Source organism: Trichoplusia ni, chromosome 1 (assembly GCF_003590095.1).
Source record: "Trichoplusia ni isolate ovarian cell line Hi5 chromosome 1, tn1, whole genome shotgun sequence".
NCBI lineage: Eukaryota > Metazoa > Arthropoda > Insecta > Lepidoptera > Noctuidae > Trichoplusia > Trichoplusia ni.
This window is the reverse complement of record NC_039478.1, coordinates 16,711,437-16,728,728: the sequence shown is the minus strand read 5'-3', so window position 1 is coordinate 16,728,728 and position 17,292 is coordinate 16,711,437. Positions and strand designations below refer to the sequence as shown.

At 35.2% G+C, this 17,292-nt stretch overlaps 1 protein-coding gene across 2 annotated transcripts in view; it reads left to right on the top strand.

The window, feature by feature from the left end:
• Positions 1 to 17,292, top strand: part of LOC113497368 (protein N-terminal asparagine amidohydrolase) — a 71,353-nt gene that overhangs the window by 33,524 nt on the left and 20,537 nt on the right. For both annotated transcript variants that reach the window (XM_026876921.1, XM_026876928.1), the window contains one exon: positions 9,658 to 9,709. The gene's annotated coding sequence lies outside the window, so the exon portion shown is untranslated. The remainder of the gene's footprint in view (positions 1 to 9,657; positions 9,710 to 17,292) is intronic.

Sequence of the window (17,292 nt, the reverse complement as noted above, 5' to 3'; positions counted from 1 at the left end):
TGCACGTCACACAAAATGTTGAAGAAGGGAAAAAGACAAAAAAACGATTCGACAAGTGCCTTCAAATAAAACAACCATCGCGTTTACTTTTTGCTTATTTTAGTGCTATTCTTGTCTTAATATTTGTAGACATATAATAATATGGCCGTTTCCTATGTTCTACCTAGCGATGCATTGATGATGATGCCGTAGATTTAGAATTTTGATTTAACCATGTAAGAAGCAGGTTCGGTCCCTATGCAGACAAAGTACCAATGAGACTTTTTGAAGTTGGAAAATCTATTTATTAATTCACACCACTGACAAACGGCGAACGAAACCTAGATTCCAAATATCGGTGTCTGAAGTCGTCAACCCGCAGTGAGCAAGTGGGGTGATTTATGCTGAAATAATTCACTGTACAAGAAGAGGTCTGTACCCGGCAGTGGGACATGTTTAGGCTGGTATTTACAGTATATATTTTTTATTTCTATCTCAAGAAGCCAAATTCAGAGGTAAATATAATAGTGAAAACCTCCCTTAAACGAAATCGCAGGCATGATGTAGCTTTAATACGTACTTATCATACCCGGCTTTCCCTTCTAGATACCCACTTAAACAAGTGCAGTAAAACTTTTCCACTTATGGTGTTAAAACAAACATCTCAGTGCATGTAAACAGTAACATATTAAGTAAGAAAACTCCTTAATGGTATAAAACTGGGATTCACAACGCGCACACAAATGTATTAGCTACCATATATGTAAGTGTGGTGTAATGTAATCTACATTGAGGGGAAATCCAAGTTAAGGCAAGTGGCACACTTTTTGTACGTACAACTTATGTAAAATCTTCTATTTTCTGGAATTATTTGGATATTTTTCAAATTGCTTGGATGAAGTTAGTCAGGATAACAAATACGGGAATTATTAGAAATCTATAAAGAAGATTTATTTTCAAATTCTAATTTAAGATTTCTGGTGTGGTTTTTACCGTGACCAAAGTATTATTTATATTAGATGAAAATAATCAATGAGAAGGCAGAGGAAAAGTTGATCGTAGCTGAAATCAAATTTAAATGAAGATTTCTTCATCACTTTTAAGCTCCGTTACTAGCTTAAAAGTAAGACGATAAACTTAAGATATAAATGCTCTAAAACCGAAAACAAAGTATCCCAAAGTTAATAAAATTCCGTAAACATGAATTAAACTACATCAGTGGCTGTTGTGTGATGCGTAGGAGTATCGTCTGTGTAGCGGCGCGTGCACTCTATGAGTTTTATGACCGCTAATAGGCAATAATGTGCACCTCTTGACTCGGAACGCGGGGGGTTAAGTTATTGGTGCGATGTGAGCCCGACCTTGGATTTTGATTGTATCTGCCTTGTAGATTTATATCGAGATTTTTATGTTTATTGCTGCAGTGACAAGTACAGGTTTGGGAGTTTTATTTTATTCTGCTGTTAAAATATATTTTATTAATTTAGCTTTCATTTCAATCCTCTGTTCTTTGTTATTTCTAATACATGCATGGTTTCCGTGTTTTGAATTTCTCTCTTCTACTTGAGCATCCACTGTTTCCTTATTATACGGACCTTTCACTTTTTTCCCCGATTGATTTCCTTTTCATTGACGTATTTTTACCTATACTAAAATTATACTCATATCCTTCATAACATTTCGTTATCTCATAAAATGGCTAACATAACTTCCTTTTTCGAATTTTCTCCGTCATTTCATAGATATATCAAGATTTTGACAGTCCATCTCATATGTAGTCATGAAATCTGCATTAAGGGTTCGAAAATATTCATTGTGAGTATTGTTAAGTAATTGCTTCAATAATTTATGGAAGTAATTGCTAAGTCTATCGTAAATGTCTTATTTGTTTAGATTAATTTACGTAATTTGTGTGCTAATGTAAAGTTAATCTATAAATACCTACAAAGTTAAATCTTCCAGACCTTCTTCCATTAATGCTGCTATCACTATTCACTTTAGGATATTTTTTTATCAAAAAATATGGTTTCTTATCGAAAGATTTTCGTCCTGATTATTTTTTAGCCTTATGGACCATTTCTTTATCGATATCCTTAAACTGTGTCTTGCCGACAGTTTTTGCTTCAGTTTTTTTTATACACAGGAAGGTTTATTTAACTTTCAAGGTGTAGGGGTTAAGTAGTCTTAGTGAAGCGAGGAAACATTGTAAGCCAATGATTACAAACTGATCAATCCTAATGCCAGTCCTAATGAAAGCTCAAGTTCCTTGACTCGCGTGTGGTTTGCATGTCTCCAAGTCCTTAAACGTTTTACTAATAGCCCTGACGTGACTCCATACGTTTGATCTCGAGCGACCGATCTCCGATTCCTTCAGCCCTGGTCCTAATGTGTTGCTGATTTTATACTATTTCTTCCTAATGGCTTGCTTTCGCCTGGAGCTTAACGTTATACAAGATATCCAGTCATTTGACGTGCTTTGATATTCACGGTATTTGAAGATATACAGATAAAGCATTTGTTAGAACCCAAAAAGGCTTTATTCAAGTCATTGTCGATACATGAATTCCTATGCCCTAAGGTTATAAGATTTCGATATCATTTGAAATGCTGGCTTAAGCTCGGTATTACAAATCTGTCTTGACAGTTAAATGTAAGATTTGGAACACAGTTACGATAAATATAATCCTTCACTGTTTTAGTCCTTTAGTTGGGAGTTAGTTAAAGCCCGAAAGGAAATATCCATATCTTGAGATTTATTTGCTAAATATGATATTAAAATTGTTTTATTGTATTTCAACTTATTATACGATTTACCTTTTCCAATTTATACTAATGTTTTATGTTTATGCGTAAAGTTAGAGACTAACTTAATACCCAGTTGCAAATAAGTTACGTAAACACACATTGCTGACTATTCTCATCTCTTTATTATCACCTTTATCAACCGTTTTAATTACTACTAAGCATTGAATCACTTTTATGATTCGATTTATATCTAATATAGAAATGATTGAATCAATTTACGAGTTGAGTTAAAGCGACGGCGACGGGAAGTCTTCAATTGTAATTATTGAGTGCTCCATTCGCACTCCTATCAATGCGCAGTTTTGAACTTATATAATGGATATGACTAACATCCGGACCGGGACATCTGCCTTCTCCTTAGTTATCGTCCATCTAATGTCAGTATGAACTTAAACTGGTACAGCTGTTTGTATCCCTATTTTATGATCAAAATTTATTTTAAGCTTGTTCTTAGCTCCGTTCTGTGCAATATTCAGTCTTACCGGACTTAGTTCGAAACAAATGTGCCTTTAAAGAATTCATCGATTCCAATTTCCAATAACTGGTAATCGATCTTCATCAATTAACGCTGCTTAGATTTAGTGGGTTAAAAATGCAGATCTTCATCTAATAAAACATCATAGAAACCATATGAGGCTGCTAATGGAAATAATTAGTTCTTTAATGACACCTCGAGAAGTGTGCTTCATAACGGTGACAAGCTGACGACCGCTGTCACGTGCATAGCTCTAACAATATCCATTCGGTCAAATGTGAATGTTCAGTTACAATGTGTGTCGGTGATGTACTGATTATTACTTCGGGAATAATAATCGTGATAGAGATTCCGTTTCGATTTCTTGTACAGTTTTACTGTGATTGTATTATTGGCGGTATGAGAAAAGTAATTTTGTGTTGCGTCAAAGGTGCGATTCCTATTGGCTGAATACGTAACCTAATGCATTATTACACGAGTATCATGATTTCTTAGATTTTATTAAAAGCTTTAAATAAATAACCGTGCAAACATCATAATTGAAATATCTAACTTAAATAGAAATAAAAATAACTAAAGTATACAGATATTGGTCACGTGTCCAATTCTTCGGATTGAGTCAAAATGTAATAGATATATATTTACGACTGTAAAAGTTGTTCTACAACATTATCATAAACTCTGTACTAGTTGCAAAAGGTTCCCAATGCATTTAATGTCTTATCCCATGTTTTGAAATCCAATTATTCACCAGCATGAACGATAGAGGCTAGTTTATAGTTCTTTATTCATGTTTATTGCGTACACATTGATTTCAAGTCTGAATCTTCAATAAGATTTATATCAATAGCGTCATTCATTCGTCTCTACTGCTCCACCATGGATCTAGTGTTCGTTTTGTATTATGTAAATGTTATTTACTATTTGGTCACTTTAATTTTATTCGTTCGAACTATGCGTTACCGAATTTGATTTATCATCTAGCTGTTTACGTATGACGTATCGAGGCGGCTCTTTATAAGTCCATGGCTGACAGGAGATGGATGTCTGGACACGGTCTGTTCCTTATTGCTGTCGTTTGTTCTTGAATTTATTGGGCACGAAGTAACGGTCGCGCCTGCACCGGCCCTACGGTGGTCGCAGTACGACGTGCTGGCCTAATATATTGTACAGGGAAATGCCATCCGTGTAAACCCGTTGACTCCCTCTAATATCATAATTTATATTTCACATGCATCATGTTATTTATTTGTGTTGTAATTGAATTTATAACATCGTAAGTTACGCGTACCCGCTAAGCTATCTATCGTTTACTTTCACTGTCGTCGCAATATTTATTCCGCTTGTCGCTATCCCGTATATAACTTATTCACTGAGAATTATTCGTATTATAAACTCGTTCGTCATGTTCTTTAAAATATTTAAGCTGTAAAATACGTGTGTTTTCTAAAATAAATATTTCTGTTGCCAAAAGCGTGTAGGTATATCAGTTAGATGACGAATAATCTGGCAACGTTTTCTTTATTCGCGGAATACATCAATGCCGGTGGTCGTGTTACTTACAACTTTTATAGCGTTGGGATCTCGACGACAATATAAAAATTGTTTCTTTTTCGTGACTACTCATGTCCTGTGGAGCTCGTTCCTTAACACAATTAATGCAAAAAAATAAAGTCCCATTGCAACATTCTCTCGGATTTGTTATAGTCGTGTTTTAATATACTAGTACTGTGGCATTGCGAGCGTAAATACTTGAAACAGATCTAGTATATTGTAGCTCTCGTCTCACGAAGGCGATAAAGCAATGAATGTGCACTAACTAGCAGTGGCGGTGTTATTTATGACGACCGATACCATCGGCACGGACTTGTCAATCACCTGGATACGTAGCAGACATCAAAATTACACTTGACCAGTTAGCGGTGCGTGCTGTTTTGAAACTTACTGGTACGGAATAAGAAATAAGAACAGCGACGAGAGTAAAGCGTTCGGTAAGGCTGGTGCGCCGCGTGTTGGCCGATCGGCCACGGCCATCCATCATTCATGAGCGCGAGCGCGTAACGAGCCTTTATTCGAGTTCGCCGTGGATGCGCCTGCGCCTGCGACGGTTTTACACCCTCCTGCCACGACACACGGACTTTCACGTATTTTTATTGATGTATCACGAGTATGTACATCGATTTTAAATGTACAATATGATCTATGTGTTCGTTGAATGCATTTGACCTCAAGTATATTCACGTTGTTCTTTCATATTCATATTTCTCCTGACGGATACCATCTATTCATGTTTGAGTTATTGTGGTTGCATTGTTATTCCTCTTTTCACGAGTATCATTGAAGAAAATACCTTGAAAGCCCCGTTGAAACGACTATCAGATAGTCGGAGTTCGCATATTTGAATAACTAATGTGGCCGGCTCCCCACGTACAGAAGTGATGTTGGTAAAAGGCTGAGAGGGTACCCTAACGATGGTGAGATGGTATCAGAGCAGTGACGTTTCAATACAACATGGATCAATCGGCGTACGAAACTATCGGCCGATCAATCGGTCCTCTCCGTGAATGCGTTATCCGAGAATCGTGCCACCCACTCCGGCTCTTAGTTGGGCACGTGCGACGTCACTTGTTATGCCACTAAATGCATTGAATATCGTTAAAACATCACGAGCCCGTCGGAGCCTAAATACTACATTTATTTCTTTCACGTCAGTTTTATATTCCTCATTACGGAATAGATTTGCTTCCAATTACGGAAGCTTTTTTACTATTTGTGCCTTATAGATGGTTTTTCAATGACACATCCTTTTAAAACAGCATAAATGCTTAAAAGTTTTTCTTGTAATCATTATGAAGCAAATTATTTTAAAGAATCATCCAAGGTAATTAGATCGAAACGCTGATACAAATAAATATAAAATGTCTAAATAATTAAATGCTTCGTCAACAGGTCCATCGGTCCATCGAAAACTCATCAGTTTCCTTGTCTCGTTCATGATACGCTATCAAATTAAGCGTTAAATGACATCACGAGTGCCTGCTATGAATTCACAATTGAATGCGTTCGTTAATAAACTTTTTTATTCATATTTGAATGTTGTGGCGTTGTCATGCCGAGGAATGTCTTAAGAGCCGGCTGTCTTGTGAGATACGAAAGTGCCTCATTGTCCGTTGTTTCCGATTTTAGTTTATCATCGTCGCGTGTCGAGATGTTATAATAGTTTGTGAAATTGTTGGCTGTTCTGCCTCTCGTAATAACTGATTGTTTTGTTCCATTTGTTCTGTGCTTATTATGGTAATTCGTTTGTTTTGCTGTATATCAAATCATAACTAGGCATTCGTTGAAAACTTAAGTCATTTTAGCAGGTTTACAGTTAATAGGTATGTCAGCATGGAGTCGATTTACACAGTAAATGATTTGAAATCCAAGTTATCTGTGCATGTAACAGTGTGATGTAACGTTTATGGCCAGTGTAATCTCTGTGTTTTATGTCCGTACGGACGCCACTGACGAATGATTAATGACACGGGCAAAGGCGATAGTGAGATGAGCGCTCCGGCCGACGCGCCCACTGACAATATTGTCTCATTTATTGCTAATGATCTATTGAATATCTGTACACTGTCCAACAGTTATTTCTCACTTTAAACTTACATAATTTTACTTTCTAATGTTAATTTATTAAATGTTTTTAATTAGTATGCTCTGATCAACTACCAAAGCGATCTTTACGTGGGATGATTTCTGTAGTAATTTGATGAGCGAAAATTTTGTAATTTAAGTACTAGCACATTTCTTCTAAACACAGCACATTATAAAGATGGCCTCATACTTTCCATAAACACACGTTGCGTATCCAGCGCAACGTGTAATTTTACAAAAACGTTGTTATAATGCCCCACGAAATTGCTGTGATTTGTTTCTGAACTTTCTGAACCATCGATACCATATCGGGCCACGATTGCTCGCAATTACACAATAATCCGTGTTGATTCTACAAAATATCATTGTTCTTAATATGCAAAAGATCGTGAATACTCATATCACGACTTTCACTATATACATTATTATTGCAAAAAAGTAGAAGATGCAAAGTATTTTGAACAATTCTTTCTCAATGCTATTAAACTCAATCAAGTCTTCTGCCTGCTTATGGAGAATATCGATTATAGAAAGAGCAAAAACGGTTATCTTTGCCTTTAATTCTAGAGACAAATTCTAAAACATGTATTGCAAATTCTTACATTTTTTACTTACAATTACAATGAGGCAAGTTACAGAGTTGTCCTTGAGATAATACTTTCATAGTGTCCTCAGGTGATCAGTGACCAGCCCCAGCTTACAGTAAAAGATGACGCATAAACTAACTTTACTTAGCCTGTTACACTGAAGGTAATTTAACGACTAGCACAGCATTCAGTACATACAAATTAGGTACACTTGGAACTAATACGAGCATAGAATAGCATATGAATATAAATAGCAACAACACAAATATGTGTCAATAAAAAATTGCTAAGTTTCGTCGCTAACTTTTCGTCAACCAGTGTTTTTTTTTTAAACTCGCTTCTCGGAACCAAGATAACGCGTTTGAACCGTTCAGTCTGTGACGTGTTTTTATAATAATCCCATAGTCACCCAAATTTTTAAGATTTCTCAAATAATTTATGTGTAACAGAAAGTTGATAAGCCCTGGTTTTGTGCGGCGCTACGTTCAGTGATTAACGATGTTGTTAAACGAGTCTGTTTTTACATTGGTTTTTATCTTTTTACTAAGATAAAACATCTTTATTTTTAACCGACTTCAAAAAGGAGGAGGTTCGCAATTCGTCTGTATTTTTTATCTTTGTTGCCTCAAAACCATTTTTTTACTAGCTATTGCGCGTCTTCAACCGCTTGGTAAGAACGATAGACTCGTAAGAGAGGATTTTTTAAAATCGGTTAGTAAAATAACTATTTAACACTCAAAGATTTTTTTCAATCCAATACTTCCATAGATTACCGTGTTCAGGAAAAGAAATAAACTAACAATTTTTTCAGCTTTATAATACTAGTATAGATTAAACGGGAAATAGCTGTCATATAATCCCATAAAAGGTGGTCTCAATAGTTTTATATTAGAATTGGGATTTATTTCGTTAAAGTAATATTACCAAATACTTCACCGTAATTTGTTATAAGTGTTACGTAGTGTTTTCGTGTGTTCGTTGCACCGGTTTCATTAGCATCATCAATAACATTGTCTACATAAAGCGATGCACTATTTCTCTAACCTTGGTCAGGAATTAATTTCATGTTAGTCTCGGTGGTTGCTGGCTCAGTAATTATCGTTGCATCGATTCTGTGCGCCGTAATGAAGATATCGCCTTCATCTTGGCTATAGCAATTAAGAAATATACAATTTGTTGGAATATACTTTGGCATATTAAATTACTATTAAAATTTAGTCTGGCCTTTAGAGCGAGTAAATGTTAGATAAATGGTATTAAAATAATAATTTTGCAAATAACTTCACTGTTTCGAGATTCAGAGCTTTTTTTTATTGACGTACGTAGTAACGAATTTAATTCTTGTGTCGCCCGAGGTCATACAAATACTGAAGTCACCGGAGGCATAAATACACTCAGACTCAGGACAAGCTCTCGACTCGTAGATTACACAAATACTCGGCCTACTGGATCGAACCCGCGACACGTCGCGCTCATTGAGCTTGTTGTGGTGACCTCAACCACTCAGTTATCTGTGCAGTCAAATTGTATACTAGTCATATTATATATGCATGATGTTCACATCTCCACGCCTGCATAGTTTCTGCAGTAGGCCATTCACCAGTGAGACGAGGGACGTGCATAAATAATCGAGCGTAATCACTTTTTATCAGAGCGACACACTATTTAAGCGTTTGTTGATCTCGAAGCTACGCGGGGAAGTACGTCGCTGTGCGCTGTGATTCTGCATTCTATTAGTTGTTTATTAAATTGTATTCATATTACTGACTAGCTGTTGCCGGGACTCCGTCTGCGTGGACGGTTAACAGCGCGCGGTTCCCCGTTTCCGTGGGAAAGACGGGATATTTTTTTATTTTTATTATAAATATATATTTTAGTATAAAAAAACCTTCCATGGACCTTAAGGAACATACAAAAAATTAATAAGCCGAATAGGTCCGTCCATTTTTGAGTTATGCGCTTACCAACATTCACTTTTATTTATATAGATTTCGGTAATAACATTTTTGGGATATTAATAATGTTACAGTTCTAAACCAACAGTATTTGTATCGTCACCTAAAATATATGTTTTTTTTATGTTGTCAGTTGATAAACAAAGTCTTATGTTACAGCATGATCGAAAGGGGTATAAGATACATGAGATTAACCTATTTGTTCTTGTTTCAGAAACTGTACCCGCGGCGTGGATGAGCGTCAACGAGACAGGCTTGATATAAATGTAAGCGCTTTAATTATTATGTCTGTTAATAAACTTAATATTACATAACGTATATTGTGTGATTTATAAAAGCTGGTTAAGTGCGGAGTCGGAATCGCGATACACGGTTTCGTTTAACTGGATAAATATCAAATCAGATGAGTTAGAAAAAAAAATTGGTACACTCACCCACAACTTGATGACCGAAACAACCGCTGCTAAACCGTTGTAGAAACGTATCTGTGAAAATTTCGGCTGTCTAGCTATCACAGTTTATGAGATACAAATCTGGTAACCGACGGACGGATAGGCAGACAGATGGACGTACAGTAACTTCAGTAATAGTTCTCCGTTTTTCCGTTTGGAAACGGAACCCTCAAATTGTAAAAAGTATCATTTCATCCTAAACAGATAGATCTAAATTTGTTGAAATCCATATCCCGGACTGGTTATCCTGCGAAATACGTTTAAGTTTTACGACCGTACTTATTTGGTGAATGTTCTGTCCCTAATAATCGAGTAAAATTTAATGATACGACATTACCTTTTAAATACTTCAGTTTATCGGCTGTAAATATCGCCAATGAATAACATTTATTAGCCCGTTTATTGTTTCGAAAACTATTTTAGTGATCATTACATTTATTTTTAATATTGAGCAATAATATTAATTAAAATTAACCGGCCGGCGTTATCTCCTTGAAACGAGTTTCTAAGCAGAATATTATTGTCAATCCGTTTTATGTTTACATAACTGAAGATAAAACATTGATATGATTATTATAATAAAATATGTATATTATGTATAGAGTGATTTTGTAACAGGGTAGCGACGTTGCATCTCAACCGCAGATGATATCAACACTGTCGCAATTTAACGACTAAAAGCTACATACCATGGCTAAAGTTACGTAATTCAAGCTCATTATGGAGCTAATAAACACTAGTTGTTACTTACAACAGAAAATATCGCAATAAATAATGAGACGTTTGTAATAGTAATATCTAAACTGCATTCTGATCTCGATCTCATCTGATACCTTTATCTAGATCGGTTTGTCACGTTCGCCTTATTGGGCTCATGCCTGTGTTAGACAGAGACAGATGCTTATTTTCCTGGTTCATTTTAACTTGTAATTATTGCGGGCTAATGAGCGACTAGACTTCTCGGAAGGGCAATTTGCTAAGGATTAAAGCAGGTTGTGAAATTACTTTTGTTGAATTGTCAGTTAACGCATGACGGTCAACGAGCGACTAAACTTTTTTTCTCGACCTTTTTTGTCTATTGTGGTTTATGAGTACAACAGTTATGTTTTTTACAAGTAGTTTGTGGTTATGTTACTGTTCATATTGTTTGTATTTTTCTCGGTTTGCTGGTATGTAATTGTATCAGTTTGGGTTTTACCTGTTTGTAGTAAGAAATGCTATTTTTGCGTGTCCAAACTAATTAACTATAGGATCTTTTTTTTAAAAGCCTGCTTTACTTTTCATTGCTGTCTTATCACCTGTTTTCATCTTCCAGGCTACAGTATATTTAAGGAACCCTATAATCGTAACAAATGATCACACTTCCTTCAATGCAATTGAAATCGATCGATTGATCGAAAATCAAAAGTAAAAAGTAAATCATAAACAAACACCAATATGATAGATAGGTAAGGAACACATCCCCAGTCCTTTCTCTCGGACGGCACGTTTTATCATTAGCATCTAGAGTTGACGTAGTGTTTCAGCGCTGATTCTCTACGGGCGCGGGCGCGGCAACGCCTTCGCCCGGTTCGCCGCGGTGCCCGACGTGCGCACGCGCAATTATCTACGCGTTTAGATGCATCGCACCACAATCCACATGCGTCCACCGTATCTTCAGCAATGTTTCATTTATTTAAACTGTATTTTAATTTCTTTCGACTTAGTATTCTTGGCTTTTAAAGCCTTATAAATTTTATCGATTTATCGATTTAGACACGGATTTCTATATTTGTAGGACAAGCCGTTAAGTTAATCTGTTGTTTCGTGACATCAATAAAGTTTTACGCACGTGTAAGATATTTCAGCGTCTTTTTTACTTTTTGTTGAGACTTGTTTGTGGTTTTTTTCTATAAAAAAATAAGTTTTAGAAAAAATAAGCATGGACAAGAAACATTAAGTCAAAATCCGATGAACGATAATACGGTTACTTGACTTTAAATGTTCATAAACTCTATAAATTGCTTCTCATAAATAACATTTTTTTACACCTAATAAAAAGATTAATGTTAAGGTCCCTATACAATTATAATATCTACTAAACCATCCGAACGTAAACAAACATTTTACGCTCCATACATTTACAGCTATTTAAATCTAGTTTGTGTTCAAACAGAATTTTTATAAATGTAAATAACCTTTGAATTTATTTTTATTATGTGATTATGAATTATGAAAATGGTAGCGCTTTAAAAGTCAAGATTAACTATAATCTTAATTTAATACTTTATGATTTACGGCTGTCAAAATAGAATTGGAATTTCTTTTTGATTATATCTTTACGTTTTGTTGAATTCGTGAGCGTTTAGCGAGTTTTTAAGGTATGAGGATTTAATTAAATAATTAATCATGATAATTGTAAAGCTTTTGATGTATTTATGCATACGCTATTTTCCGAAAGTCAGTAGGTTTATACTCCGTTATCTCTATACCTCCAAACTTGATTCTTACAATACTGTCTTGGTCAGTTTTTTCTGTTAGTTTGTCTTGTTTTTTTTGGCAAGTTTTGTGATCAACTAAAGATATCAATCCAATCGTGTGGTTAACAATACTTTATAATAAAAAATACTGGCTAATCCAGTACCCAAATTTTTCCTTCTCGTTTTTAATCTTTAACTTACCATGAAGCCCAGACATGTCATGGTTTCCCCTTTTATCACCTTCTACCGTCCATTAAAAACAGAAGAAAACTTTTCAGTATCCTTTAAACTTGTAAAACTGAGTATCCTTACTTTCCTGGCGGTTAAAGATTTGTTTAACACAGTATTAAGTCCTTGTATCGCGACACAGCATCTGTTGGGCAGCTCCTACTAGCTACAGCTTCCAGTGAGTAACGGGCGGTTTCCCACGCGTGCGCAGGGCATGTAGATCGGACGGCGACGATGAACATTACGAGTTTACAGCCACACTGTTTATCTACAGTGATTTCATTTTAACTACGTATTTATTTATGTATATTTTGGATTTAACTACTACTGTTTAAGAGTCTCAAGAAGTTGTTAATTTAGTTTCGGCAAAATTGGTACGTTAATAATACTGGACAAGTGCTTGCGGACGATGTAGATGTAACAGGACTCACGGAACTGAGGGTTCTGAAGGCTAAAGAAAAACAAATCTGCAGCAAAAAATTTTACACATTAAAACACATTAAATTTATAATCGTATTCATGACAAAAAGAGGTAGGTTCTCAACATCTGTGTTTTTTCTGACAGTTTATGAGATCCAGCCGATTCCAGCCTGGTGATAGACTGACAACGGTTCTTATAATATAAGGATTTCAGGATTCCGTTTTTATAATATATTATCCCCTTTGGGCACGGAACAGTAAAAAGAAGACATTGTTCCTACTTTTACATTTCATAATTTAATTCAATGAATATCCAGTAGTAACCGACTACACATAAAATACCGTTCTTTATTTATAGCTTCACAAAACATATCAGCACAGCCTCATACATCTCGTATCGAGATCTCTTTATTATTTCCATCCGAGTCACATTTCCTCATAAGGATCTCGTCATCACGATCCTGATCGTTGCAATCTTCATAAATAACTAGTTTATGTGAATCTATTTGTGATTCCATCGTCTAGACAGATATACATGTCCAACATGAAATTCTATTTATGCGAATCACATTAAGCTTTCACCGTTTCTAACATGTTCCGTGTTCTCTATTGCAGATTGAATGAAAATTGAATTTAAATACACTTTGTTTGGAACGCTCAACGTTGACTGTTAACCCCTCGCCCTGCCGGCTTGTCAGTTTCTGTCTTGCACTACTCTTTCTTTTGTTTTAGTCGTCACAATGCATTTGTTGAGTAGCTTTAGGATCGTTGGCTTGTTTTGTTTATCCCTGTAGACAAGTTGTCCGCTTGCGGCTTGAGAATTTAACTTAACTGTGGTAGCAATGAAATTTTCGGCTGCTAATTTTATATTGTATATTGTTAAGGTTTTCGTACCCAAATACTAGAAACCGAATCCTATTATTAAGGCTCCGCTGTCTGTCCGTCTGTTACCAGGAGGCGTCTCATGAATCATGGCAGATAAATAGCTAAATTTCAACTTTCTTGAATTTAAGTTGTCTCCTCTTTTTCTCTATTTATAATATGTACTACAGGTGCTAAAAAGAGGAATTCAGCAACGGTCATAAATTTTATCAATAAATCATGTTTGTGCGTATCCTAAAAGTGACGGACATCCAACTCGCTCTTGACCGATTGTCGATTTTTATATATTAAATGAAAATGTTATAAACATACAGCCGAGAAATCGGTTTCTCTTCAGTAGTAGATTCCTATTATTACCAATTAAATCTTAGGTTGTACACGTAAATTATAATGTTGATTCTGAGAACATAAATGATTTTTATTACGCTTCGATTATAGATTCACTATTTGTTGTAATGCCTGACTTTTATTGCGTTTATAAATCGTTCTACGAACTATATGTGTATGTTAATAGGTATATGTTAGCATATATTATAAAGTTGTTTCTATGGATGTAGGTATGTATCTAAAAAAAACTCATTAGAACCTTCCTCGGTAACTGTATTACACACTAATTTACAATTTCGTACTCATATACTCTAGTTTACTGCATGCGATTTGATTTCATTTAGATACAATGTATGTTCAATAGAGATAGCGATTTTTTTTTTCAAATTATCTCTACTTAATAATTGATACGTATTTTTGCTTTTCTCTCGCAAATATAAATTTGTCAAATAACAATGAATGGACCCTATTTGTGACGACTCCTAAACTTAGCATTTTTATTCTTATATTTAATTTTACTATTTTCAGGTAAATAGCAAAAATACTTGTCTTTATTTTTTGTAATCTATCTGACGGACTTAGAAAATCTTTACTTTTTACGACCCCAGTCGTGTCATTCCTATTATTTTTGCTATAACTTCTTAAAGTATTTTCAATTACATAACATAAAACTTATTTATATTACATAACTTGTTTACAATATATGACCTACATTATCTAATAAACAACTCATAAATATGTTTATTGTTCTACAATACAAACACGTAATAAACTCTTATCTTTCTATACAAAAATGTACGACAAATGTATTCCTTGTCCACGATCGTCGTTTGATTGAGAGGTTACAGTTACTTTGTAAAGTCGACGTGTCGTGTCTGTTGCATGACATTATAGCAGGTTCATGACATTTATACGCTGTAAGGGATATTAATCTGCCTGTGAACTGCCCTTTGTGCTCACGTCGACCGACATACAAATATCTATTAGATACACGATCGATCATTGTAAAATTTGTTGCAGCGTCAACATGAAACAAATATTATTTAAGATGCTCACGTTTGTCAGTTGATGTATGTCAGTTCTTTCTTTATAAAAAGGGCTCCCGCATTTAGGAATTTTATCTGGTTATGACGCGGTTGGTGTCACACACATTCAAGTCACATGCACAAAGACACCCAGACTCAGGACAAGCATTCGTGGATCCCACGAGGGATCGAACCCGCGACACGTCGCTCTCATTGTTTTTGACGTGGTGATCTCAACCACTCGGCTATCCGTGCGGTCAAAATATTGTAGTTTAATAATACCTTTGGAGCAACGTTTAAAGTGCATAAAAAAGCATTAAACGCGTTCTCGGAACTCGAGAATCGTTCCGTATCGAAACAAGATAATCAATGGAATTTCGGAAGCTGGCACCGGATTTAAAAACCAAATCTTTCTCAAACCAACTCAATCTTTAAATTCTATTTGATAAAGTTCCGTATAAGCGTGAAAGAATTTATGTAAATGATCAATATAGTTATAATGATAATTTTGAATATTAAATAACCATTCCTTTATTAACGATGATAATTCAATTTGTTTGTAAATGAAGTTCTCTTTAAGTTGTTGATATATTTTGATAGTTTTTTTGGCTGTATCGTTAAGTTGTGACACGGAAGTTAATTACCAGATATTCAACGGATGGCAAATAGCTGCTCTACAGGGTGGGTGCTTTTGAATAGCGGTGTTTACACTTAAGCGATCAATGTTAAAACCAGTCTTCGTATTATTTTTTATAAGTACCAAAAGCGGATTTACAATGACCGTAATATAAAAACAAGATACGTGAGAATTGCTGCTTGGAATTGATAAGATATTATGCACTTGCTAAAAATAGACGATCACGTGTTTTGCACCCAATAAAATTATATCGCTTTTAGTACATAAAAATGAGTAAGAAATAAAACATTTGTCCGTGGTACAAAATGTTTTTTTTTATTGTGTACATAGGCAACTTTAAAAAAATATTGATTCCCGAACTAAGGAATTTAATCCTTATGTTGCGGGGTTTTTACAAATATGCAAGTTACATGCACAAAGACACACAGACCCAGGACATGCATTCGTGGTTCACACAAACGCTTGTCCTACGCGGGAATCGATCCCGCGACACGCTCAAAGTGGAGCCTGGTGTGGCGATCTCAATCATTCAGCTATCCGTATTATACCTATACCACTTCTCATATCGAAAGAACTGGCAGAATTCAGCTGGAAATCGAATATTTAACTAAGCTCATGTGAACTATTTATCCCCAAACTATTACCAATATACCTACTTGGTCGGCTATTATCTACTGTAGGATCGGTTGGGCGGGACTCACAATGTATTCAACATTTAACACCCCACTAAACCCAATGGTTGGTGACTAATGCAGAGATTGTTTGGGATTTGGCACAGTCGCCGGCGCATAGTTGGCGTTACGTAGCGCGTGCCCTGCGCCCGCGCCGCACAGTGGGCTGAAAATAACGTTTCATGGACATTCATTTTTTTTTTCCAATTTGACGTGTTTCTTTATTGGAATCTGTTAAAACATGCTTCTTATTGATATGTTTTAAATATAAAGTCATAGATCATAGCGAAAGGCACACTTTTGATTTTTTTTCAAAAACTTTGTATGGGGAAAACCATAAAATAAGCTATATCTCAGCTGTCGCGTGAGTGCGCGTTATTTTCTTTCACATGATTATTGCTCTATTTTTTTGCAAAATTTTGACGTATTGCACCACGCTCGCGAAAGTGCGATTACTGAGAAAAAAAATATTGAAAAATATATATATTTTCCTTTGAAAAATTCGTAAATTTATTAAAAAAAATACCTATATATCTCTAAAAATTATAACATTAGCGGCCATAAACAACTTCAGTGCTGTTTAGCTCTTCTAAATTTTATAATAATGAACAATATGCGGCTAGATATGTATCAGAGAAATATGTTTTTTACCTAATTTGTTTATGACACACGGTCTTGGATACCAGACCCTTTTAAAACAATGGATTAATATCAGTAAGTACCTATTGTTGCCATATGATTTCGTTGC